This window comes from Bufo bufo, chromosome 5 (genome assembly GCF_905171765.1).
Source record: "Bufo bufo chromosome 5, aBufBuf1.1, whole genome shotgun sequence".
In the NCBI taxonomy this organism is placed as follows: domain Eukaryota; kingdom Metazoa; phylum Chordata; class Amphibia; order Anura; family Bufonidae; genus Bufo; species Bufo bufo.
In genome coordinates this window covers 461,913,679-461,926,784 of record NC_053393.1, presented here as the reverse complement: position 1 = coordinate 461,926,784, position 13,106 = coordinate 461,913,679, and the positions used below count along the sequence as shown (strand labels likewise).

Genomic DNA, 13,106 nt, shown 5'->3' with positions numbered 1-13,106 from the left:
CCAAATATATTTAAAATATAGTTAAATAACCATTCTTAAAGTAAATCAGCATTAATTGCTGTTTGTTTTGATGGGGGTCCCATTACAGCAGAATGTAATAAAGAATGAAAAACATATTTGGGGTTAAGATTTAACAAGACGTAGAATCATACTTAAAGACTTCCAAGTGACTCACCAACAAATAATTGACCTGTCAAGCAGAAGCCATGACAGTAGTAAAAAAAATAAAAAATTTAAGAAATTATCCCATAATTTTAGTATCATTAAAAGAGATTATTGAAATCACATTAATTCAAGTTCATTGGTTCTTAAAGGCTAAAGACACTATGGGCTACTTTTACTTTTATATGCTACATTTTGGTGTATATCTGTCACAGATTCAGTCACAAAGGGGATTTGCTGCCGAATCTGCGTGGATTGGCAACTTAGAGTGGCAGAAGGATCGAGCACTATAACTATATATAGAGCCCTGTAGTGAAATACGGTGACCAAAATTATATACACTCACCTAAAGAATTATTAGGAACACCATACTAATACGGTGTTGGACCCCCTTTTGCCTTCAGAACTGCCTTAATTCTACGTGGCATTGATTCAACAAGGTGCTGATAGCATTCTTTATCTTTAGAAATGTTGGCCCATATTGATAGGATAGCATCTTGCAGTTGATGGAGATTTGAGGGATGCACATCCAGGGCACGAAGCTCCCGTTCCACCACATCCAAAAGATGCTCTATTGGGTTGAGATCTGGTGACTGTGGGGGCCATTTTAGTACAGTGAACTCCTTGTCATGTTCAAGAAACCAATTTGAAATGATTCGAGCTTTGTGACATGGTGCATTATCCTGCTGGAAGTAGCCATCAGAGGATGGATACATGTTCTCATTCTGTTTACGCCAAATTCGGACTCTACCATTTGAATGTCTCAACAGAAATCAAGACTCATCAGACCAGGCAACATTTTTCCAGTCTTCAACAGTCCAATTTTGGTGAGCTCGTGCAAATTGTAGCCTCTTTTTCCTATTTGTAGTGGAGATGAGTGGTACCCGGTGGGGTCTTCTGCTGTTGTAGCCCATCCGCCTCAAGGTTGTGCGTGTTGTGGCTTCACAAATGCTTTGCTGCATACTTCGGTTGTAACAAGTGGTTATTTCAGTCAACGTTGCTCTTCTATCAGCTTGAATCAGTCGGCCCATTCTCCTCTGACCTCTAGCATCCACAAGGCATTTTTGCCCAAAGGACTGCCACATACTGGATGTTTTTCCCTTTTCACACCATTCTTTGTAAACCCTAGAAATGGTTGTGCGTGAAAATCCCAGTAACTGAGCAGATTGTGAAATACTCAGACCGGCCCGTCTGGCACCAACAACCATGCCACGCTCAAAATTGCTTAAATCACCTTTCTTTCCCATTCTGACATTCAGTTTGAAGTTCAGGATATTGTCTTGACCAGGACCACACCCCTAAATGCATTGAAGCAACTGCCATGTGATTGGTTGACTAGATACTTGCATTAATGAGAAATAGAACAGGTGTTCCTAATAATTCTTTAGGTGAGTGTATATACAGTACAGACCAAAAGTTTGGACACACCTTCTCATTCAAAGAGTTTTCTTTATTTTCATGACTATGAAAATTGTAGATTCCCACTGAAGGCATCAAAACTATGAATTAACACATGTGGAATTATATACATAACAAACAAGTGTGAAACAACGGAAAATATGTCATATTCTAGGTTCTTCAAAGTAGCCACCTTTTGCTTTGATTACTGCTTTGCACACTCTTGGCATTCTCTTGATGAGCTTCAAGAGGTAGACCCCTGAAATGGTCTTCACTTCACAGGTGTGCCCTGTCAGGTTTAATAAGTGGGATTTCTTGCCTTATAAATGGGGTTGGGACCATCAATGGCGTTGAGAAGTCAGGTGGATACACAGCTGATAGTCCTACTGAATAGACTGATAGAATTTGTATTATGGCAAGAAAAAAGCAGCTAAGTAAAGAGAAAACGAGTGGCCATCATTACTTTAAGAAATGAAGGTCAGTCAGTCAGCCGAAAAATTGGGAAAACTTTGAAAGTAAGGGCTATTTGACCATGAAGGAGAGTGATGGGGTGCTGCGCCAGATGACCTGGCCTCCACAGTCACCGGACCTGAACCCAATCGAGATGGTTTGGGGTGAGCTGGACCGCAGAGTGAAGGCAAAAGGGCCAACAAGTGCTAAGCATCTCTGGGAACTCCTTCAAGACTGTTGGAAGACCATTTCAGGGGACTACCTCTTGAAGCTCATCAAGAGAATGGCAAGAGTGTGTAAAGCAGTAATCAAAGCAAAAGGTGGCTACTTTGAAGAACCTAGAATATGACATATTTTCAGTTGTTTCACACTTGTTTGTTATGTATATAATTCCACAAGTGTTAATTCATAGTTTTGATGCCTTCATAGTCATGAAAATAAAGAAAACTCTTTGAATAAGAAGGTGTGTCCAAACTTTTGGTCTGTACTGTATATATATATATATATATATATATATACACAGTGTCCCACTCATGGGGCCCTGTATAATTTTGGGTATTTGTAGTATGCATATAAATCACAGAAAAAAATGCACCAAACGGATATGACACTGACTATACTAGCTACTCATAAATGCAGATATTAAAAGCTGAGACTTTTGCCAATATATTCCTGTCAGGAAAATATCGGAGCCCATCATGCACCAAGTCACGGTCACTCAGCATGGCAAGGGGTCCTACCACTACGCTAACTATGGTGTGAACAAGGTCTGAAGGTGATGAAATCCAGCTCACAGCCAAGCCTCCACACAACCGCCTAGCAGGACAACTAGTGCAATGTGAACAAAGCCAGACTGTAAGCCACACCCATATCAGACCATGTGATGGAAGTTACCAGGTGCAAAGGAGTGTTTAAATGCCAGGTAAAAGCACATACACTACATATAAAACAAAACAAAATCACAGAAATATCGTGGCAAATATGGGGGAACTGCTCAAACCCCAAACACTGTAGCGTGTTTTTCATTGGGGGAGCAGTCCCAATGGTCTGATATCGGTGTGGCTTACAGTCTGGCTTTGTTCACATTGCACTAGTTGTCCTGCTAGGCGGTTGTGTGGAAGCTTGGCTGTGAGATGGATTTCATCACCTTCAGACCTTGTTCACACCATAGTTAGCGTAGTGGTAGGACCCCTTGCCATGCTGAGTGACCGTGACGTGGTGCATGATGGGCTCTGATATTTTCCTGACAGGAATATATTGGCAAAAGTCTCAGCTTTTAATATCTGCATTTATGACTAGCCAGTATAGTCAGTGTCATATCCGTTTGGTGCATTTTTTTCTGTGATTTATATGATTATATTTTCATCCGCACAATGCTTTGGTTTGTGTAGGATGCCTTTGTGGTGCATGTGGACCGTGCCGACATCCTCCATTGTATGCATTTTTTTGCTGGGGACAGTCGTTTGCTGCAGTCCACATGTGGTGGGACTGCTCCCCCAATGAAAAACACGCTACAGTGTTTGGGGGTTTGAGCAGTTCCCCCATATTTGCAACGATATTTCTGTGATTTTGATTTGTAGTATGCATATTAATGTATTTCTGTATATAGCTGTAATTCTTTATGACAGGCTGTTTTAGATGAGCATGTCATTACATCTCTTTGCCCCTAGGTGGTGCTGGCAGCATATATATATATATATATATATACACTCACCTAAAGAATTATTAGGAACACCTGTTCTATTTCTCATTAATGCAATTATCTAGTCAACCAATCACATGGCAGTTGCTTCAATGCATTTAGGGGTGTGGTCCTGGTCAAGACAATCTCCTGAACTCCAAACTGAATGTCAGAATTTGAAAGAAAGGTGATTTAAGCAATTTTGAGCGTGGCATGGTTGTTGGTGCCAGACGGGCCTTGTGGATGCTAGAGGTCAGAGGAGAATGGGCCGACTGATTCAAGCTGATAGAAGAGCAACGTTGACTGAAATAACCACTCGTTACAACCGAGGTATGCAGCAAAGCATTTGTGAAGCCACAACACGCACAACCTTGAGGCGGATGGGCTACAACAGCAGAAGACCCCACCGGGTACCACTCATCTCCACTACAAATAGGAAAAAGAGGCTACAATTTGCACGAGCTCACCAAAATTGGACTGTTGAAGACTGGAAAAATGTTGCCTGGTCTGATGAGTCTCGATTTCTGTTGAGACATTCAAATGGTAGAGTCCGAATTTGGCGTAAACAGAATGAGAACATGTATCCATCCTCTGATGGCTACTTCCAGCAGGATAATGCACCATGTCACAAAGCTCGAATCATTTCAAATTGGTTTCTTGAACATGACAAGGAGTTCACTGTACTAAAATGGCCCCCACAGTCACCAGATCTCAACCCAATAGAGCATCTTTTGGATGTGGTGGAACGGGAGCTTCGTGCCCTGGATGTGCATCCCTCAAATCTCCATCAACTGCAAGATGCTATCCTATCAATATGGGCCAACATTTCTAAAGAATGCTATCAGCACCTTGTGGAATCAATGCCACGTAGAATTAAGGCAGTTCTGAAGGCAATAGGGGGTCCAACACCGTATTAGTATGGTGTTCCTAATAATTCTTTAGGTGAGTGTATATATACAGTACAGACCAAAAGTTTGGACACACCTTCTCATTCAAGGAGATTTCCTTATTTTCATGACTATGAAAATTGTAGATTCACACTGAAGGCATCAAAACTATGAATTAACACATGTGGAATTATATACATAACAAACAAATGTGAAACAACTGAAAATATGTCATATTTAAGGTTCTTCAAAGTAGCCACCATTTGCTTTGATTACTGCTTTGCACACTCTTGGCATTCTCTTGATGAGCTTCAAGAGGTAGTCCCCTGAAATGGTTTTCACTTCACAGGTGTGCCCTGTCAGGTTTAATAAGTGGGATTTCTTGCCTTATAAATGGCGTTGGGACCATCAGTTGCATTGAGGAGAAGTCAGGTGGATACACAGCTGATAGTCCTACTGAATAGACTGTTAGAATTTGTATTATGGCAAGAAAAAAGCAGTTAAGTAAAGAAAAACGAGTGGCCATCATTACTTTAAGAAATGAAGGTCAGTCAGTCAGCTGAAAAATTGGGAAAACTTTGAAAGTAAGGGCTATCTGACCATGAAGGAGAGTGATGGGGTGCTGCGCCAGATGACCTGGCCTCCACAGTCACCGGACCTGAACCCAATCGAGATGGTTTGGGGTGAGCTGGACCGCAGAGTGAAGGCAAAAGGGCCAACAAGTGCTAAGCATCTCTGGGAACTCCTTCAAGACTGTTGGAAGACCATTTCAGGTGACTACCTCTTGAAGCTCATCAAGAGAATGCAAAGAGTGTGCAAAGCAGTAATCAAAGCAAAAGGTGGCTACTTTGAAGAGCCTAGAATATGACATATTTTCAGTTGTTTCACACTTGTTTGTTATGTATATAATTCCACATGTGTTAATTCATAGTTTTGATGCCTTCATAGTCATGAAAATAAAGAAAACTCTTTGAATGAGAAGGTGTGTCCAAACTTTTGGTCTGTACTGTATATATATATATATATATATCTTAGGGTGTGTCAAGGCAGAGGGAGAAGGGAGGAAGTTAGTGGAGGAGTGAGGAGCAGAAAAGGATAAGTCCAGTATGTAGCTACCATTGGCCCTGGCCAAGCTGAGGGAGTGTGAAGAACCTACTTACAGCTACCTAGCACAGACCAGAGTGAATTATGGATATACAGAAAGTCTAGTGGATAGGAGCAGCATCAGCCTATGGACTCCACAGCACCAGTGACTGGGAGAAGCCTAAAAGCAAATAGACTCAGCCGGACGACTAGGCGCAAGGTTGTCCATTACCACATACAATGGAGCAGAGGATTCATGCCTGCCGTTAGGAGGACCGCTCTGTGGGTTGCTAATTACAAGTTATTATATCCAGTACCTGGCTGCTAGAGTGTGGACATAGTATAGACAGATATAAGAAGTAAACTCTGCAAGCTACTTTTGCCAAGCCTGTTACAGGGATTACAGCTGAGCCAATATTTGGATTATTACTTTTGCTATATAGATGAACTGTGCTGACTACCTTGAGACAATTGATCAAGTAAAAGTTCCGTTGTTTACAAGTATTGACTCCTCATACTTTCGGTGCTGGCGTCACAAACAACAGGGACCCTGCCTCCACGGCACCTTAAACCATTCCACCAAGGGCACCTCAACCATCTAGCACCATCTGGCGGGAATCCCTGGACAACAGAGTGTGCCCCGAAGAAACTAGTGCTAGCCTTCCATTCACTGCACGCCTACCCAGGGAGCTCTACAGAACTGTGAGTAAAACTACTACTACCCCCATCAGCTCACCATAACTCACATATTGCCCCTGCGGCTCGGTTGCCGAATATGTGTGTGTATATATATATATATATTGTGGCAATGTGAACATTGAGGTGTTGTTTCCCCAGGTTCCAGTCCGGGACTTGAGGCATGCTCATGTCCAGGGATCCTATTTAATCCTGCTACTGGATCTTGAATGTGTCTCACTCTGGAGTGTCTTGTGAAGCAGAGTCCTGGTGAGGCTCTGTGTGAGTGGTCTTAGCCGGGTGGGCTGAGGGGCCACGAGGCTAGGCGATAGCCTGAACTTTGGAGGATGCGGTGACGCCTGTGAAACAAGGATCACGAGGCCAGAGTCGGGAGGACTACTGGGCCACAATCCTCCAAAAGGTATTGAAGTGTCACAGCCTGGAGGTTGCTGGGCTGAATGGCTGAGGAAAGCCGCATTTGTGTTCCATGTGTGAACAGGGCTCTCTAGGTGAGTCAGGGACACACTTGTGTTTAGTTAGAGCCTAGCCGGGCAAGCGTTTGTTATTTTGTGTGGATGTCACACGTGATAAGTTGAACCTGCGACTTCTTAACCTGTGCTTTGCTAAAGTGTCTGAAATAAAGCAAGAGTTTGGACATTATAATCGTGTCTGCGAAGATATCTGTGAGTGTGACCCCCTGAAAAGAGACGATCCCTTACAATTGGTGTCGGATGCGGGCAAGTTGTCCATGAGAGAAGGGCAACGCTCGGTTGCTAGGGGCAACGCTGAGACTGCAGGTGCTGCTAAAAGCAGTTGTTTTTTTTGCCGTGTGGGGAGTTAAAGGGCCGGAAGCTTTTTTTTTTTTGTCCAGTGTAGCAGGTGTTGCTCATAAGAGTGTGGACTATTTTGCTGTGGTGCAAGTAAAACTGCCGTGAATTAAAGGGCCAGTAGCCCAGCAAAAGTGGACTTGTGGCTGAAAGTTTTTCCTGCTACCATGGGTCTCGAGGAAGAGTACATCCGGCGGTGCTGGCGCATACAGCGGGCAGAAGAAATGGCCATAGCAATTGGCTACACTAAAAATGAATTGGCGAAATTTGATGCAGAGCGAGAGGCTATGGAGGCACAGTTGCAGCTGGCCTTGAGAAATGGGTTCTCAACACTGTATGGACCCTGTACAAAGTTCCAAGAGGTTGGTGGTGTGCCGGGACTATTGGGGGAAAAGCAAAGATATGCCGTTGCCACGGTCAACCGTCGGAAGATAAAGAGGGGGAGAGCGGTTCAGCTCTCAGGAGGTCGAGTGTTCCCTACCAGTGGAGACAGAGTCCTAGAGAGGATGTGCCGAGGATCTGCGAGGCTGTTGCTAAGGGCTCGGAAGTGTGTGACATTGGAGAGAACGCAGGGTCTGAACAGGCGGGTAAGCCTGTTGCGGTTGTTCCCTTGCAGGACTTGGCGGGGGAGAAGGTTGTTGTGTTGCCCAAAATGCCCGTGACCAAGGCTAGGCATGGGGTGGAGAAAATTAGAGACCCTATGATGGCCCGGGTAAGAAGTAGCACAATATGGAAACCTGAGATAAATAAAGTTATAAATATGCTGGACAGACATGTGGTTAATGAGGACTGTCAGGTAGTTCTCACTGAGTGTGAGGCTATAGTGACAGCTGGGACTGATAGACTTGCTGCCGTAAATTTGCCCATACATGAGAGAAGGTTGTTCCGTGATTTGTGGGGTAGAAACACTTCTGCGGTCGGTCACGTAACGCCCGCAGAACTGGTACCTAGCCCTTGAAGAAGTGCTTGAGGAGCGAAATGAATTAGAGAGGCTGAACAAGCAACTCAGAGCAGAGATGGAAGCTCTCATGAGCTCAAAAGATGCCATCTATGAGTTGGAGAAGCCTAAGCGTTCTCCTGCACAGCAGGTGGAAGAAAATGAGAAACCGGAAGAGGAAGATCCTCTGGAAGGTGCCAAGAAGTCAGAGCCTGTTAAGAATGGGAGTGGAGATGGTGGCGCCGTGGTGCTGGCCGAGGCAGAGAAGAAGATAGAAGATGTATCTGCTGAACCAGTTGATGGGGCTGATGTGGAAGAAGCAGAAGACTCTGATACTGAAGCCAAACCTGAGGTAACCCCTGTGGGGACTAAAGAAAAAAGAGAAGTGCTATCTGGTGATAGAATAAAGAAACAAAGTGAGTGGGAACACCAGGTGACATTAGAGCGGCTGAAGGGTGGTTTAAAACTGACCAGCCGGATCTCCAACAATAAGAGGAGGCGGGAGCTCCCCATGAAAAACGCGGATGTAAAGGTTGCAGAAGTTAAAGGTTGTTGGGCTAAGAAGAAGTCTAAAAAAGAAGCAAGCCAGAAAGCTAAGTTCTCCAGCGAAGAGGAGACGGAGGAGGCCCTTAGACACTGTAGTCTAGGTAGGAAGGCAGTGTTTATGACAAACCAAGCTCTGATGGCCTGGGTCTGGCAAAATAAAGGGAAGCATGTGACGCTGGCCATCTCTTCCAGGGGGAACGTTGAGTCGGAAGATGGCAGTATAATGCGGATGCCCTGTCACGAGCATCCAGTTGGTACATGTGTTCACCCCCACAGGTTTGAACAGAGGGGGGGGGTATATGTGGCAATGTGAACATTGAGGTCTTGTTTCCCCAGGTTCCAGTCCGGGACTTGAGGCATGCTCATGTCCAGGGATCCTATTTAATCCTGCTACTGGATCTTGGGTGTGTCTGACTCTGGAGTGTCTTGTGAAGCAGAGTCCTGGTGAGGCTCTGTGTGAGTGGTCTTAGCCGGGTAGGCCGAGGAGCCACGAGGCTAGGCGATAGCCTGAACTTTGGGGGACACGGTGACGCCTGTGAAACAAGGATCACGAGGCCAGAGTCGGGAGGACTACTGGGCCACAATCCCCCAAAAGGTATTGAAGTGTCACAGCCTGGAGGTTGCTGAACTGAATAGCTGAGGAAAGCCGCATTTGTGTTCCATGTGTGAACAGGGCTCTCTAGGTGAGTCAGGGATACACTTGTGTTTAGTTAGAGCCTAGCCGGGCAAGCGTTTGTTATTTTGTGTGGATGTCATACGTGATAAGTTGAAGCTGCGACTTCTTAACCTGTGCTTTGCTAAAGTGTCTGAAATAAAGCAAGAGTTTGGACATTATATTCGTGTCTGCGAGGATATCTGTGAGTGTGACCCCCTGAAAAGAGACGATCCCTTACAATATATACACTGCTCAAAAAAATAAAGGGAACACAAAAATAACACATCCTAGATCTCAATTAATTAAATATTCTTCTGAAATACTTTGTTCTTTACATAGTTGAATGTGCTGACAACAAAATCACACAAAAATTAAAAAATGGAAATCAAATTTTTCAACCCATGGAGGTCTGGATTTGGAGTCACCCTCAAAACTAAAGTGGAAAAACACACTACAGGCTGATCCAACTTTGATGTAATGTCCTTAAAACAAGTCAAAATGAGGCTCAGTAGTGTGTGTGGCCTCCACGTGCCTGTATGACCTCCCTACAACACCTGTGCATGCTCCTGATGCCGTGGCGGACGGTCTCCTGAGGGATCTCTTCCCAGACCTGGACTAAAGCATCTGCCAACTCCTGGACAGTCTGTGGTGCAACGTGACGTTGGTGGATAGAGCGAGACATGATGTCCCTGATGTGCTCAATTGGATTCAGGTCTGGGGAACGGGCGGGCCAGTCCATAGCATCAATGCCTTCGTCTTGCAGGAACTGCTGACACACTCCAGCCACATGAGGTCTAGCATTGTCTTGCATTAGGAGGAACCCAGGGCCAACCGCACCAGCATATGGTCTCACAAGGGGTCTGAGGATCTCATCTCGGTACCTAATGGCAGTCAGGCTACCTCTGGCGAGCACATGGAGGGCTGTGCTGCCCTCCAAAGAAATGCCACCCCACACCATTACTGACCCAATGCCAAACCGGTCATGCTGGAGGATGTTGCAGGCAGCAGAACGTTCTCCACGGCGTCATAAGACTCTGTCACGTCTGTCACATGTGCTCAGTGTGAACCTGCTTTCATCTGTGAAGAGCACAGGGCGCCAGTGGCGAATTTGCCAATATTAGTGTTTTCTGGAAAATGCCAAATGTCCTGCACGGTGTTGGGCTGTAAGCACAACCCCCACCTGTGGACGTCGGGCCCTCATATCACCCTCATGGAGTCTGTTTCTGACCGTTTGAGCAGACACATGCACATTTGTGGCCTGCTGGAGGTCATTTTGCAGGGCTCTGGCAGTGCTCCTCCTGTTCCTCCTTGCACAAAGGCGGAGGTAGCGGTCCTGCTGCTGGGTTGTTGCCCTCCTACGGCCTCCTCCACGTCTCCTGATGTACTGGCCTGTCTCCTGGTAGCGCCTCCATGCTCTGGACCCAACGCTGACAGACACAGCAAACCTTCTTGCCACAGCTCGCATTGATGTGCCATCCTGGATAAGCTGCACTACCTGAGCCACTTGTGTGGGTTGTAGACTCCGTCTCATGCTACCACTAGAGTGAAAGCACCGGCAGCATTCAAAAGTGACCAAAACATCAGCCAGGAAGCATAGGAACTGAGAAGTGATCTGTGGTCACCACCTGCAGAACCACTCCTTTATTGGGGGTGTCTTGCTAATTGCCTATAATTTCCACCTGTTGTCTATCCCATTTGCACAACAGCATGTGAAATTGATTGTCACTCAGTGTTGCTTCCTAAGTGGACAGTTTGATTTCACAGAAGTGAGATTGACTTGGAGTTACATTGTGTTGTTTAAGTGTTCCCTTTATTTTTTTGAGCAGTGTATGTATATATATATATATATATATATATATATATATATATACACTCACCTAAAGAATTATTAGGAACACCTGTTCTATTTCTCATTAATGCAATTATCTAGTCAACCAATCACATGGCAGTTGCTTCAATGCATTTAGGGGTGTGGTCCTGGTCAAGACAATCTCCTGAACTCCAAACTGAATGTCAGAATGGGAAAGAAAGGTGATTTAAGCAATTTTGAGCGTGGCATGGTTGTTGGTGCCAGACGGGCGGTCTGAGTATTTCACAATCTGCTCAGTTACTGGGATTTTCACGCACAACCATTTCTAGGGTTTACAAAGAATGGTGTGAAAAGGAAAAAACATCCAGTATGCCCAGTCCTGTGGGCGAAAATGCCTTGTGGACGCTAGAGGTCAAAGGAGAATGGGCCGACTGATTCAAGCTGATAGAAGAGCAACGTTGACTGAAATAACCACTCGTTACAACCGAGGTATGCAGCAAAGCATTTGTGAAGCCACAACACGCACAACCTTGAGGCGGATTGGCTACAACAGCAGAAGACCCCACCGGGTACCACTCATCTCCACTACAAATAGGAAAAAGAGGCTACAATTTGCACGAGCTCACCAAAATTGGACTGTTGAAGACTTAAAAAATGTTGCCTGGTCTGATGAGTCTCGATTTCTATTGAGACATTCAAATGGTAGAGTCTGAATTTGGCGTAAACAGAATGAGAACATGTATCCATCATGCCTTGTTACCACTGTGCAGGCTGGTGGTGGTGGTGTAATGGTGTGGGGGGTGTTTTATGGGCACACTTTAGGCCCCTTAGTGCCAATTGGGCATCGTTTAAATTCCACTGGCTACCTGAGCATTGTTTCTGACCATGTCCATCCCTTCATGACCACCATGTACCCATCCTCTGATGGCTACTTCCAGCAGGATAATGCACCATGGCACAAAGCTCGAATCATTTCAAATTGGTTTCTTGAACATGACAAGGAGTTCACTGTACTAAAATGGCCCCAGATCACAGTCACCAGATCTCAACCCAATAGAGCATCTTTGTGATGTGGTGGAACGGGAGCTTCGTTCCCTGGATGTGCATCCCTCAAATCTCCATCAACTGCAAGATGCTATACTATCAATATGGGCCAACATTTCTAAAGAATGCTATCAGCACCTTGTTGAATCAATGCCACATAGAATTAAGGCAGTTCTGAAGGCAAAAGGGGGTCCAACACCGTATTAGTATGGTGTTCTTAATAATTTTTTAGGTGAGTGTATATAGTTCTGTAGTGATATGTAGAGCACTATGACTACACATATATCCCTAGAATAATACATATCACCTTAAATGCAAACTATTTAACCAATAGGAGGAATGTTATGCTATCAGGCAGAGATTGTGGAGGAAGTACTAGTGATATCACATAATATTCTGCCTTATGTGTCTTCAATGACACACAGGGCAGCTGGCCTCATCACGTCCTGACCTGACTGGCCCACCAATATATCTCAATGTAAAGTCAATGGTCAATCCCCTCCTGCTTTTAAAGTATTTGCTTCCCACCAGGGAAATCTGTGGCAGGGCATTAGCATGATAGGCTCTAACCCTACACTACTGAGTAGAACTGAGAGTTTAGGAATTTTAGCTGAGTTTGTCATTGCCTCACCACTCCCCTGGAGAGATGAGTAAAGTAGAAAGACTGTTGACCTTGAGAAAAAAACAGCAGGCCATTTCATCCATAAGCAGGAGTTAAAAGTGAGCTCTGGAGAGCCGTGCCAACCTAGTGCCACCTCAGTGTTATTCAGCACTTTTATGGAACTTTTTCTTTTTCTGTAAGGGTTTCTTCTGTTTGTCTTTCTGTGCCCCAGTCACATTTCAGGTAGTACAAGTTAGTAAAGCTCTTCAAGATTCAGATCTCATTTTACTTATACTTATTACAGGGTGTTATGGCAGTGAATGTGGAACCACTGTGTGAGCCAACCGATC

The 13,106-nt window shown here is 44.8% G+C and overlaps 2 protein-coding genes across 2 annotated transcripts in view; both read right to left on the bottom strand.

The window, feature by feature from the left end:
- The window catches only part of LOC121002302 (ATP-binding cassette sub-family B member 5-like), a 1,125,761-nt gene that overhangs the window by 577,941 nt on the left and 534,714 nt on the right, over positions 1-13,106 (bottom strand). The gene's annotated exons all lie outside the window — the stretch shown is intronic.
- LOC121002303 (ATP-binding cassette sub-family B member 5-like) overlaps positions 1-13,106 on the bottom strand; it is a 202,694-nt gene that overhangs the window by 168,134 nt on the left and 21,454 nt on the right. The window lies entirely within an intron of this gene.